Source organism: Colias eurytheme, chromosome 22 (genome assembly GCF_061535395.1).
Source record: "Colias eurytheme isolate Ceu_HAF_F1 chromosome 22, ilColEury1 Martin Lab GWU primary, whole genome shotgun sequence".
In the NCBI taxonomy this organism is placed as follows: domain Eukaryota; kingdom Metazoa; phylum Arthropoda; class Insecta; order Lepidoptera; family Pieridae; genus Colias; species Colias eurytheme.
Window position 1 is genome coordinate 1,213,410 of NC_143001.1, and position 13,596 is coordinate 1,227,005.

The following is a 13,596-nucleotide window of genomic DNA, read 5'->3' on the forward strand; positions in this document are numbered from 1 at the left end:
AATATTAAGGGGGTCCCCATAGTACGGAATCCTTCGTGCGCGAGTCTGACTCGCACTTGGCCGGTTTATTGTTATTATGGTCAAGAAATTTCGTGTAATAAATGTTATTAATTGTCTCTATGTTATAAGATAGAAGTGTAAATTACAATAAAAGAGAAATTATGTATTCACACCTACACAAGGTATGTTTGTTGATCATTTTCGAACGAAGGGCTTCACTGATTTAGAAGAAATTTAGCATACCGGTAGACTAAAAATGCAAACATATTACATATTGAATTTGATTACCTTGATTTTACGCGATTTTTTAAGGCCCTTCTGACCATCACTACATAGTATAATACTTTCTCTGTCCCTATGTCTCTTAAATTGTTTTAAAGATTTAAGATTTAATACATGCTTAAATCTTTAAAACAACGCAACAGATTTTGATGCGGTTTTTTTAATAGTGATTCGAGATGAAGGTTTTGAGTACCTATATAATTTATTTGGTTTTAGACAAAGCGGACGAAGCCGGGCGGTAAGCTAGTTAATTCTAAAACATAAAAAATACCAGTGTACATTAATAATATAATACTTTAAGATAAAAATATCTAAACAAACCTTACAAGTTATTCAATATTGTAACATGAAAAAGAAATGAGAAGGCAATTTGTATTTTATCCGTTTGGGAAAAACACTCCCTGTGATATACTTGAGAATCATTGGAGCGAATCTGCTGTATCCATGAATATATTTTTGTTTTTACGTTAATATAGTATTATAGATTGTTTGTTATTCTATCCTATTAGTGTTATAAATGAGAATGTTTGTAAGGATGTATGTTAGACTTTCACGAAATAACTACTGGACGGATTTAGATGATACTTTGTAGTAATATAGTATTATAATCTATACTTAATATTATAAAGCCGAAGAGTTTGTTTGAACGCACTAATCTCAGGAACTACTGGTCCGATTTGAAAAATTATTTCGCTGTTAGATAGCCAATTTATCGAGCCTATATTATATCATCTTGCTAAGACCAACAGGAGCGGAGCAATGTGGGTAAAACCGCGGGGTACAGCTAGTAATATGTAAAATTCCATAAATGCCTACGTGAGTTACGCAGTTTAAATCACGATTTGACTGGCTTATTATTATTGGGGTATTTTGTAAAATGAGTGTACCGTATCTTAATTATAATTCTTGCCTTTTGATATATAAGGTAAAATGTGTTAATAATCTTATGAATAAGTTTTATTTATAGATTTCTAATGATATGCTATTATGATTAGAGATGGGCATTACGTTATTTTGTTTAAGTATTTATGTGGTGAAGGTATGAGTTTAAATTTGTTTCGCTCGTATGAACTACGTAATTAGTCGAATGATTTTAAGACAATCTATTTTAGGCTCTACGTGGTCGGTTGAAAAAATTACAGCTATAGAAGGTGTGAACGTATTTTGAATTAATAATGTTTTTAATTGCAAAAGAAAAACTTTAGTATAGACCAACAAAGAAAAATTGTCACAAGTACAAAAAAAATGTGTGCGTGTACTAGTGTACACACGTAAGAAGTGAAGCTTCTTTATGACCTTATTTTTCAAAAAAATAATTTACTAGGTATATGCAACTTTACAGAAGTACGTCGAATCAAAGATGGCGCGTAACGGAAAAATGTCACGCGTAACGGAAAAATGTTGCACTAAATTTTTTTCCAACCCCGATAAAGAAGTTTCACTTCCATAACCGAAGCATTAAAAAGTGATACATTTATTTTCAACCGTCTTTCACGTTTGTAAAACAAAACTATTGTTAAAAATCAGTACGCAAACCTTCTGAAAACAGAAAATGAACATGAAAATCACGGTGACGCGTATCCCACGGCACAATCAAAGGAAAGTGAATTTTGATATTTACTCTAGCAAAAACGCCGAACCGTACCTTTACATGATGACTAAGTTATTTTTCTGTAGCGCGCTAGTTGTAGCGGGAAATAGTTTATTTTAGTTTTTAGTTAAGTGATTGCGATATTTTTACCAATTTATAAAGCTACTTAGATTTTACTTTTAATTTGGCTTACAACTGTGGTGTTATAAAAACTATATTTCTTATTTTTTTTGTGTTATTTTTAAGGCATGAATAAAAATGTATTATAATTATCTATACTAATATTATAAAGCTGAAGAGTTTGTTTGTTTGTTTGTTTGTTTGAACGCGCTAATCTCGGGAACTACTGGTCCGATTTGAAAAATTCTTTCGGTGTTAGATAGCCCATTTATCGAGGAAGGTTATAGGCTATATATCATTACGCTACGACCAACAGGGGTGGAGCCACAGGGGTGAAACCGCGCGGAGCACGTAGTACAATATAATAACCAATTATAACAGATTGAAATAAAATATGAGCCTCAAATGTCTTAATGGTCTAAGATCCCACCGCAGGATTAGTGCGTTCATAGTTTTTTAATTAATTTTATGCATATTTATAATTAGGAGAATGTATATCGACTAGATTTCCAGTCAAAATTTTGGCCGTATAATTAATGAACAAAGAAAAACTTAGTAAATAATAATGTATTACGTATATTCGAGGTTTATTAGCTACTTAAACATTTTACGCCCTGAAATATATACTTATACCTACTACCGTACGCAAAAAGTACAGGGCCAGAGCCTTAATATCCAGAAATACATTATAAATGCTCAAAGAATAGGGCCAGAATTCAGAAATAAACTTCAAAGAGTTTTAAACACCAAAAATCGCTACAAGCTCGGCCGCTCTAAACGCACTTTAGTAAACAAGCGGTCGATTAAAGTACAATTGGGGTAAAAACCTCAAAGGGATCTCTTTGGCGCCAAATGACACGAAATTACATGTTATAATGGACTCCGTATGCTATTTACGAATTTATTAACAGTTTATTATTTATTAATGGACGCTGCTTTTCATTAATGCGATATTTTATAATTTACGTGAAATTGGTTTTCTTTGTTTATTTCAGTGGTACTGTTTTAATTCAAAGCTGTTAGTAGTTTTTTAATCATCGAGAGTATGTACAAAAATATAATCAGGTTTCATTTTTTCATTCATATACATATTACCTATATATTGTATACGCGCATGCATATAATGGAGGGCTTTTTACACACTGAAAAAACCTTAATAAAATGTTTAACAAATAATAAATACACATGTACTTACAAGTTACAACACATAGAACTTACCAACATGTATTTAGTTCCGAGGTCCGGTACAGTCGAGTGGTTAACACGTCACGGCAGAAGTGAAACCTTGGCAAGTTACAACTTGACTAAGGCGTCCTTTCTGCAGCGGGATGTTAAAGATTTCCTTCGCCGATGCTACATTATATTGAGCAGAAACTGTACTACTAAATATAAGTAAATAGATGTTTTATATTATTGTAGTATTGATGAAGCTGAAGAGTTTGTTTGCTTGCTTAAACGCACTCATCTCAAGAACCACGCGTTCAAATTGATTAATTATTTCACTGTTAGATAGTCCATTTATCGAGGAAAGTTATAGTCTATATATCATCACACTAATGCCAATAGGAAGGGCGAAATGCTGGTAAAACCGTAGAGCACAGGTAGTATAATATAATATCTTGATTTTATTATTCCATGATAATATTAAACTTATAACTCAATTATCAAAGCCGTTAAAACCGTGTTGTCTCGAACAAACTGAAGTACTAAGCTGTTGTTTTAGAGCTAATACTTAAATATTAATCAACATTATAATCTTTTCTCTTCAGAAACCTGTAGAACATTCTAGAATGATTTCTTATATGCATGATTTGTTCTTAACAATAAGTTTAGGTCACCAGTTTTAAATACTATTAAAACGAATGATATATTTTCTATATTACCTTCGGATCTGCTGTATTTAAATCCACACCTGAAAAAAATATAATTTTAATTAATTTTATACTTTCATTTTTACACAATTATTTTACGACATAGTTTCAGTGTCAAAAGCTTTATTGTCGACAGTGCATTTACATCAAACGAGCGAATGCTCATTCTAACCCCACTATGTCAAATTATATTAGTGTAAACAGGAATTCTTATGTTGTTCAGTGTTCTTAGTGCGTTCGTAATTCAATGCAATGTTTTAATCTGAACAACACTGAATACGAGTTTTCGTTTACACTAAAAGATCACGAAATAACGCTCTTGCTCTAGCTAGAGCAAGAGCATAGAGCATAGAACTCTAGCTCTTTGTTCGCTCTACCAAACGAACATAGAGCTAGAGCTCTGTTCGTTTGATGAAAATGCATAAAAGTTTCATCGATTTGTGACAGAATTGCTCTAGCTAGAGCAAGAACATAGAGCGCACATAGCACTCTAGCTCTATGTTTGCTCTATCAAACGACATAGAGCTCTGTTCGTTTGATATAAATGCACTGAAATTTCATCGATTTGAAACATAAATATCGACTAAAAGACTGTTTCTGGTTGATTTAAAGTAAATTTCTATTTCGCAAACGGCAATTTCACAAAATTTGAGGCCGAGCCACACCGGATATTGTTTCAAGAGGTATTGCTGAACGATAAAGTCCTTTAAATTGTCCTTTTTAAATTGGAATGCACTTTTGAGGTTATTTTTTTAAATGGTTATTTATTTGCAAATCATTGTTGTTGTTAAATCTTTTGAATTATGTTCTTTATTTTATTTTAATTAGCTTTTTTTACTGACAAGTCAGAGTTCGTGGATTCGATTCCCACCCAGGGCAAATATTTGTGCGACGAAAGCTTAGTATCTGATCGTGCCGTGAGTGAAAAATGTTCTGAAATATTTATTTATATTTACTTATTGCTAAAATAAATCTGTTTCAGGCATTCTGATGGCAAGGAAATGCAATCTTTAAAAAATAGAGATACCTACTTCAAATAAGAGAGCTTCTTATATAATGTTTTCTTCACATACAAACCCTCCAGACAAATACATATACACACAAACAAAAGTTATAAATTATAATCCTAATTTACTTAATAAACATTAATTATCGATCGTACAAACATTGTCCGAAGACTGATCCACTAATTCATAATTTCATTCCTAATTTCATACCTTGCACACAAAGATAATCCTAAAAGCTAATATCGCATTAGAACTAATTTCCCGTAAACCACTTCAAACTTTCATATTAGTTCCTCAGATCATACGGTGTGAAAGCGAGTTTCCAAATTGAAATTTAGCCAAACACAATTCAATATCGTTAAAACTACTATTAATTTTAAAGTTCCATATTGATCCTAAGTTCTTAAGGTCCATTATTAAAGTTTTACTTCTTTAGAACTGAAACGGCCATTATTAATCGCTACCGATTCCTACGACTTGAACCACATGCTGGAAGTTTGAAATTAAACCTTGAATGCGGTGGGACAAAGTTTATTTTTGAAAAATTTGCTATTGAAACCTCAAATTTAAGTTTTCCTTGCAAGTGCAGGTTTGAGTTATAGCAAATATGTAAATTATAGGTACCGATTGAAATAGATACTTTCCGAAGATTCTTACTTATTTCCTAGTCTGTTCATAATAATATGTTTTTAGTGGAGTTAGTGGTTTAATTTTACCACCAACAATTGCTAGAGTTCCCAAATTTACAAGCGTAATACCTACTCAGAAAAAACATTGACATTTTTATATCATGCCATTTATAAACCCTATTGTGTGTTAATTACTTTCAGCAAAACGTATTCATTATTATTGACAATATCTACGTGAAAGCGTCAAATTCTTAAATTCGTCAAATTCTTCTCCATAGATACTTACGCTTTCCGAATCGGTGGTAAATGTTAAAAATATGTAATGACGATTCAAAAGTGCTTCTAGAAGAAGTCTAATTGAATAAATAAATGTTTGAGTTTGAAATATACCATACAATAAAAAAATCTTTAATACGCCCATACCTATATGTATAGCGGGATTAACGACGGGATCTTTTAAACAGTCTTCCATTCATGATTAAGCAATCGATGCAGTAGCTATAACAAGTCAAAAACAGCAGTCATCTTAACGGCCTTAGGCCTATGTCATTTACTATTTAACGACATCATTAAACACTATTTATAGTTAATTAGGAGTTAAACTTCGCGGCTAAACCGCGATTCGGAAGATTTGAAGTTAGGTGATAAAAAATTTAATGTCTCACTTCGAAATTATTGTTTAGTCATTATTGTACAGTTAACTTTAATGAGATTTTAAAATCCTTGTTAACGTTTTTACTAGAAACTTTGGTTGTTTATAGAAGTATAAAACCATAACCAGTGTGCTCTATGAGCTCTATGGTGTATGGAAATCCATACGTAGTAGAGATCAAGCAGTAGCTACAACATTATTTCTTTATCTAATCATTATAACAGGCTTTTTCTAAGTAACACTTATATTTAAATTACTTTTGTAACAACTATTCAGCAAAATAAACGCTATTTTGTATTTAATGAGTAGTTTAATGTTTATTTATTTATAGTGTAACAATATATTTTAAAGTTCATTTTTTATGGTACACATGTATCCCTTATATTCAAGATTTCGTTATTTTAACATAAATCGCAATTACAAGTAAACAAGCACGAATTTTTAGACCATTTTCACTACTGGCTGAAAATGTCCCTAACAGCCATTTAAAGTGTCAAATTGCACTTTTAACGTAAATTTTCATATTTTATTTCTAGTTTAACCCTATACTTGGCAAGAAATTTTTTTTTTTTAAATTGAAAAAAGAACTTATTTAATATGTTTGTATGTGGCTATAGAAGTGGTAAAAAATAATAAAAAAAATCTAATGTCAGTAAATTGTCATTTATTGAGTGTAACATATTAGATACATTGCCAAGCCCTTAACAATCAACACTATAAAATCTATGTATCTAATTTGCTACAATGCCAACTTTTCAGTGCCAAACAAATCAGTTTTTTTAATAAAATACTTGTAACAAAACAAAACTTAAAATGTCAATATTCTTCGTAAAATAACAAAAAATCCATACTAATATTATAAATGCGAAAGTAACTCTGTCTGTCTGTCTGTTACTCAATCACGCCTAAACTACTGAACCAATTTGCATGAAATTTGGTACGGTGATACCCGAGAAAGGACATAGGCTACCTTTTATTGCGAAATATGTACCACGGGCGAAGCCGCGGCGGACCTCTAGTAAAATATAAAATTATTATGTTCTTCTACAGACATATAAAATTAGAATAATTAACAGCCTTAGTACTTATGTTATTAATCTTAAATCTTAATGATTAGTAGAAGTAAAAAAATCAGTCTCACAATCGTCTTTCAAATTGTCATTAAAATGCAAGTGACGCCTCAGTAATTGGAACTTCTTCAGGGTCATTATATCAGCTACTTTGTTGCTTCGCGTATGTTTAGCCCAATAATCTGTATAAGCTGGTAATTTATGAATACCCATATATTATACAAGAATTGCCAGAAAATCTTTGATATCATTTTCTGTAACATTTATTGAATGACCCTTTAATTGTGTGCTATATAAATTTGTTTGTTGCACTATGAGAGAAATTATGTTATCAGAAAAGAACATGCCGAAATATTCAATTGGGCTTTTCTCTTCACTTGGCTCAAACACGATTTCATCTACTTCTGCACAACCAGTAAATTTGAACCGATCCCATTTAGGTGTTAACCTTTTAGGTGGTATTGCTTTGCGTTTTACTGTGACAAGTTTAGGTCTCTTTGAACGAGTAGACGTTGAAGGAAAATTTGCAAATAATGGCGACGTTGGTGGTGACTGATGATGCCGCTTCAAGTTACTAACTCGCGGTGAAGTTAATTGTGAGGGTGCAGCTAGTACAGATGGCGATGAAGGTGATGGTATCGGACACGAAGATCTGGTCTCAGTTGCTAATGGATTAGGCGATAAAATTGATGGCGAACAAGGATTAATCAATGGTGACTGAACTGAATGTTGACTGTATGCTTGTACTAAAGACTTTGAAGCGACTATTTCATTGACCTCAATATCGTCATCTGAGAGAAGATTTAGGTTTTCTATTGAAGATGGCAATGATGGAGGTGGCGAACTGCTATCAGAGTAAGGAAGGCGGGAGAAATATAGAACTTCGTCCTCAGAAGTATCATTTCGACCAAATCTGATTTTGCTCCCGGTTTTGGAACAAGAGCTACGACTTGCCGAGCTCTTCTTTGTTGTTGCGTGTTTAAGTGAGAAATTACCTGTAAAAAAATAATAATTTACATACATAATGACTACATTTTGGCCCCTTGGCTATAATCGATTTGGAAAACAAAACGAAATAGTACATCTCTACAAATCTGGCAATGTCACATATTTGATACACAGCTAAAAATATGTAGAATGTTCGCTATCTAGCAATGTATCATATTTGCTACACTTGAAAAACAATGAAGATTACATGCACTAACAATTTATTTAGGTATTGGAAAATAACGTTAGTAGTTAGAATATATAACAAGCTTTTTAAATTAGATTAGTTTTGAAAACAATTTTAACAAAATATAATAAATAATCTATAATCTTACTTTGCGATGCGTAGACGCATTCGATCGGTCCACCATCTTGCGCTCTACTGACGATTTTAGTGTTGCAAGCACTTCAAAAGTTTTTATTTTTTGAGCATAAATATATTTTGTACCATATTAAATAATAAATGTAAAAAAAAAACGTTAGATAAATTCTCGGGATTTTTTTAAAGTTGAATGTATCAAATTGTACACAGTACCAAGAATAGGGTTAACAAACAGAGAATACAAAAAATATAAACATAACTAGCGGTCCGCCCCGGCTTCGCCCGTGGTACCTACATGTTTAAACTATCCTATCTCTCAAGGTGGATCGAACTGCACATGGTGTGCGAATTTTATTATAATCGGTTTAGTGGTTTAGGAGTCCATTGAGGACAAACATTGTGACACGAGATTTATATATATTAAGAAATCGGAATGTTCTATGCCTTTATGTTATACTATTCAACATGCACACAATAAACTACAATGTACTCTAACATGGAATATGAGAAGCTCAACCCACTCAGTCGACGTCAGACGCAGCCAAGCAGCTGTCAAACCAACTCAGAATGTGATGAGATCCTAAATATTAAACTTTATACGCCTGTAATGTTCACTACATATTTATGAAGGATTTTTCTTGGGTTGTCATATTTTTTAACTTTGTATGTGAAATCACGCGGTTTTTACTCTAATTTTCTACAGTTTTTTGTTTCTCTGAAACTTTAAGTTTTTTTAATATTGTATGTTTATAAATGTTTGGGAATACCAAACGAGAATACCTACCTATGGACTAAAAAAAAGTCAAATTATTTCATAAATTTGGACTGGTAGATACTACAAAATTTAATAATCCATGGAATTTTTTGAAAAATATCTTAGCGAATTTATCAAATACCAGAAAAAATTTCTCTGTATAATAACGCGATAGAGCAACGAAAATTATTACAATATGGATTTCATATGAGACTATAAATTTACAATATCCATATGTAAATGTAGTCAGTACACTAACTGTCTAATTTACACCCTATAATCATGTCTTTGACTTACTAACTACGCATTACCATCAATTATAAACCAATATAGTCCGATCAAACCAATCAAATCTGAACTTTACAATTAAATAATAAAGTCTACTATTAAATAAATTGCCTATTTCACCTTCACAAAGCCTAAAGTTAAAGCTCATAAAATTTACCATATCTGTACATGCGATCTACAGCTGTAGTATTGTTAAAGCGGATTCTCGTCCAAAATGGTGTTTAATTCAACAATTCTTTTAACTGAAACAGGTCTCCAATTAGGCGCGAAACTGTAACTGAAATGAGGATGGAAAAAAATAAAAGCCAGTGAACGAGTCTGATTTGCAGTAATGGGTTTCGAAAATACGTGTAGTAGCGGTGTAGAGTCGTGTATAACATTCAGTTAGGAGAGAAGTTTCTAGAAAAGAGAACTACATACATAATAAATTTCTTGTAGATTTATATTATTATGATTTAAATTCATGCCATGTCGTGTTTGTTCTTATAGCGTGAATAGTCGGAACATAATATGTTATTGTACGATCGCTACTAATCGTCAACTATAATATCTTATGTGTAATGTATACAGTGTTTAAGCGTTTCTATTTATTATAATAATATTTTAAACCAACGTATTTAAATATATATAGTATATGTACTTCTTTATAGATATCCAATAAAAATAACACAGTACTATTACGTAACTGTGTTACTTTTAATTCATCGAAATAAACGTTAGCTTGGACTAAAAGGCGTAGAAACATTATTTACATTCTTTAAAACCGTTGTATATATATTTATGTAACTTATCTTGTATTTTCAAGTAAATTTCAGGTTGTTTTAACATGAAATGGAAAAGGGTGAATAATGAATTCTAAAACGATTCAGAACACACATTTTATACGGTACCTTGTTTAAATATATTAAGTGTTTGCTTTTTAGTATTTACTTAAATTGATTAAACTACGTTTCTAAAAAAACTAATGGAATTTTTCAATTCGTCGCAATTTTTTATCACAATTACCTATCTGATTGATACTTACTTTTCATAATATTGGTTTAATAGATATAAAAGTTTGTTTTAGGTTAGTAGATCACTTTATAATACATGTTCTAAATTCTAATTAAAGTCTGCCTAGTGTTATATTTAAGAAAAGGTTTAAACTCAGTTTGTTTTCTACAATCTACTGAGAAGAAAAATAAGAAACAGTTTATATACCCACTATAAATATAAATAAACCCATAGTATAAATAAACCATTACAATACTAATTAAACTGCCGGAGCGTCATTTAAAATCAAGTCAAGTCGCAATCTAACAGTGATTTATGAAAATTAATTTAACAAAAAAGGGAATTCCAAAAGTATTAGCCGAGCTTGTGACAAAGGCGAAATAATGAAATTACTTGAAAATTAAAGTGATTCAATCACGCTTGGAATTTGAATTGGCAACTGCGATCATGTTGGAGCCCTTGGATGGTAATAACAAGATGTTTTACGTCGAAAATTTATAGAGGACCCGTTTAAATTAATTTTGTAACAAACAAGGGTTTATTTTATAATAGAGTCGCAAAGAGTTAATGTGTGTGTTACACATGTTAAAGTTTTAATCAAATTTACGGAAACATGTATTATTATAAGTTATTACTAATTTAAAAAACAATTTGTGGGTGATTTTCCACCAATAATGTGCGAGGAATGTGTTTATAAAAACCGCTATATGGCTTCATCGTTAACTTAAAGTTCAAAGCGTTTGAGGCGATACTATTGGTTATTTAGAAACACATTCCTCGCCACACATTCTCGCATACCTATTATTGGTGGAAAAGCACCCTTAAGATTGTTTTGATATTAAGTTACTTGAATAAAACTGAGCTGTGTAAAATTTGTCTGTATCGGAATAAGTTTCCATACACAATGATTAGCAATTTACTATTAGATACAATACTTAATAAATATAGGTACTCAGTACATCATCAACATTTTTGAAATCTTATCTAAGAGTCTTAATTACAGAAAGCATTATATAGACCATTATTACAGATTCTAAAAAGCAAAAGTAGCAAAGTCCACTTAATTAAACAGAAATTTAATAACACATATTCCATTCAATAATAACGGAATATTAAAATAAAGGGTCGCGTACTAATGAAAGGGTATTTTCTGCGTACATAATAAATTCACTTTATCGTGGCTTCGATTAATAAAATATTACAGGCTTTGGCCTATATTCGCTATTATTAGTTTAACAAGGGATTAACGCTGATGAAGTTAAATTTTAAACTAAGTTTATGTGCTTAACGTTTCGGAATATATGTGGTGTTTTTTGATGTGAATTTTATTGACTTTGTCAGGCTTGAGGTAAGGATAGACTGTATTGTTTACAAATATAAGTATGTTAAATTAATAGTTTTTAATTTAAGTTTATATGATTATAAATACTGTAGTTTTAAGTGGTTATAGGCAGTTATCATTAGAGTTAAAGAACTAAGTTGGCAAAGAGTGTTATAGAGTTTTATAAAAACTAATAAATAATTATTATTTAGTCATCCATTTTTTGTAATGTTCAATTTAATATGTTAAACGCGGTATGACGTACAAATATCTTCTATTAACAGTTATTATAGAGACAAATCAAAAATTCCGCAAAAATTATCCCCAAAATATCAAATTTCTACGTCCATAGCGCATTGCCTATCAGTCAATCATCTCGCTATTTTGTATTCATAGACTAGTGACCCGCCCCGACCTGTTTCAGGTAATTACGTGCTTTTATCCCCATTTCAACATGAATTTCCAAAAATTATACTACACGAAATAATGAACCATTTAGTTAATAAATAAGTAGTCAGATTGTATTCTTCGTCTTAACATAATATAAAACCAACTCAATGTTGCAAAATCGGCGCACATTTTAGTAAAAATAAAGAAATATTTTTATCACAGTACAAACCGGGCGAAGCTGGGTAATAAGTATCTTATAGATTTTATATTCTTACCCAAAATGAAACCATTGCGACCTCCATAAACGCAAACCCATTAAACCGAAGAGGGTTATAAAAACCTATAAATCAAAATATTCATTACATCGTCTAGCAAACATGAAAGGTATTTATTATTCACAGTATGAATTTGCAGTGCCTCATTTTATCCTGAATACTTATAACTGGAGGAATTTCTGCGAGGCTCCATTTGAAATATGATGTTAATCCTCGTTTTATCCTTTCAACATTTTGGGGTTAAAAAGTATTACAGCGCGAGCTGGGACGGACTCAAGTGCGGTAAGGCCCCAGTTTTTGAAGTGAAACTTCTCTAGGCACGTTGAGAGTAAAATTTCAAGGTCACGTCATGCTAATACCGTCACGTGACACGTCATTGAGTAAGGCGACGATTTTGGTATCTCTTCTGACGCGTGTGCTCTGCACACACGCTCTTTTTTCAATAAGGAAACTACGAAGGTATTCCTAATGATTGACTTTGAGATATTAAGAATAAATATAGATAACAACTAATATAGCTTAAATAAAATACCTATTATTACTATTTTCAGATGATACGAAAATAATGATACAGAAAAACTTATTTTGGGCAAATATTTTCCTTATTCCTTATTATAAACAAATCAATTCATATTTTTACCGTCATCTAAACATCTGTATTTGCACCTGCTTTTACGACAGATGTAAGAAATGACAGGTAATTAATAAATGTACCTAATTCAAATGTAAAGCGTATTATGAAAAGTAATAAATATTAAGGAGGATTACATAATGTAAACAGTAATTATTTCTTCTTACGTACGTCTATTCATCCTTGTATTAATTTATTATCCACATAGCTGAAAGCTTGCTGAAAGTAAAATAGTGCCAAAAATATGCTTCCCTATGGTCTGTAGTAACCAATGAATGAGCTTTACTACACTAGCCTATCTTCTGTAAAACCTTAACATTGCAAATTACATTTCAGAACGTAGGGCCCTACGTTATGGTCCAACTCTACACAAGATAGAGGCCCCGCCAGCTCCCTTCCTCGAAATGTAATAA

The 13,596-nt window shown here is 31.4% G+C and overlaps 1 protein-coding gene and 1 long non-coding RNA gene across 2 annotated transcripts in view; both read right to left on the bottom strand.

The window, feature by feature from the left end:
• LOC149898527 (protein madd-4-like) overlaps positions 1 to 13,596 on the bottom strand; it is a 270,605-nt gene that overhangs the window by 242,400 nt on the left and 14,609 nt on the right. Inside the window, exon 2 of the mRNA XM_090115042.1 lies at positions 3,877 to 3,905. The gene's annotated coding sequence lies outside the window, so the exon portion shown is untranslated. The remainder of the gene's footprint in view (positions 1 to 3,876; positions 3,906 to 13,596) is intronic.
• LOC149898532 (uncharacterized) lies at positions 7,964 to 8,713 on the bottom strand. The gene is made up of 2 exons (XR_016458035.1): positions 8,545 to 8,713; positions 7,964 to 8,217 (listed from the first exon to the last, which is right to left on the bottom strand). It is a non-coding gene; the product is annotated as an uncharacterized LOC149898532 (long non-coding RNA).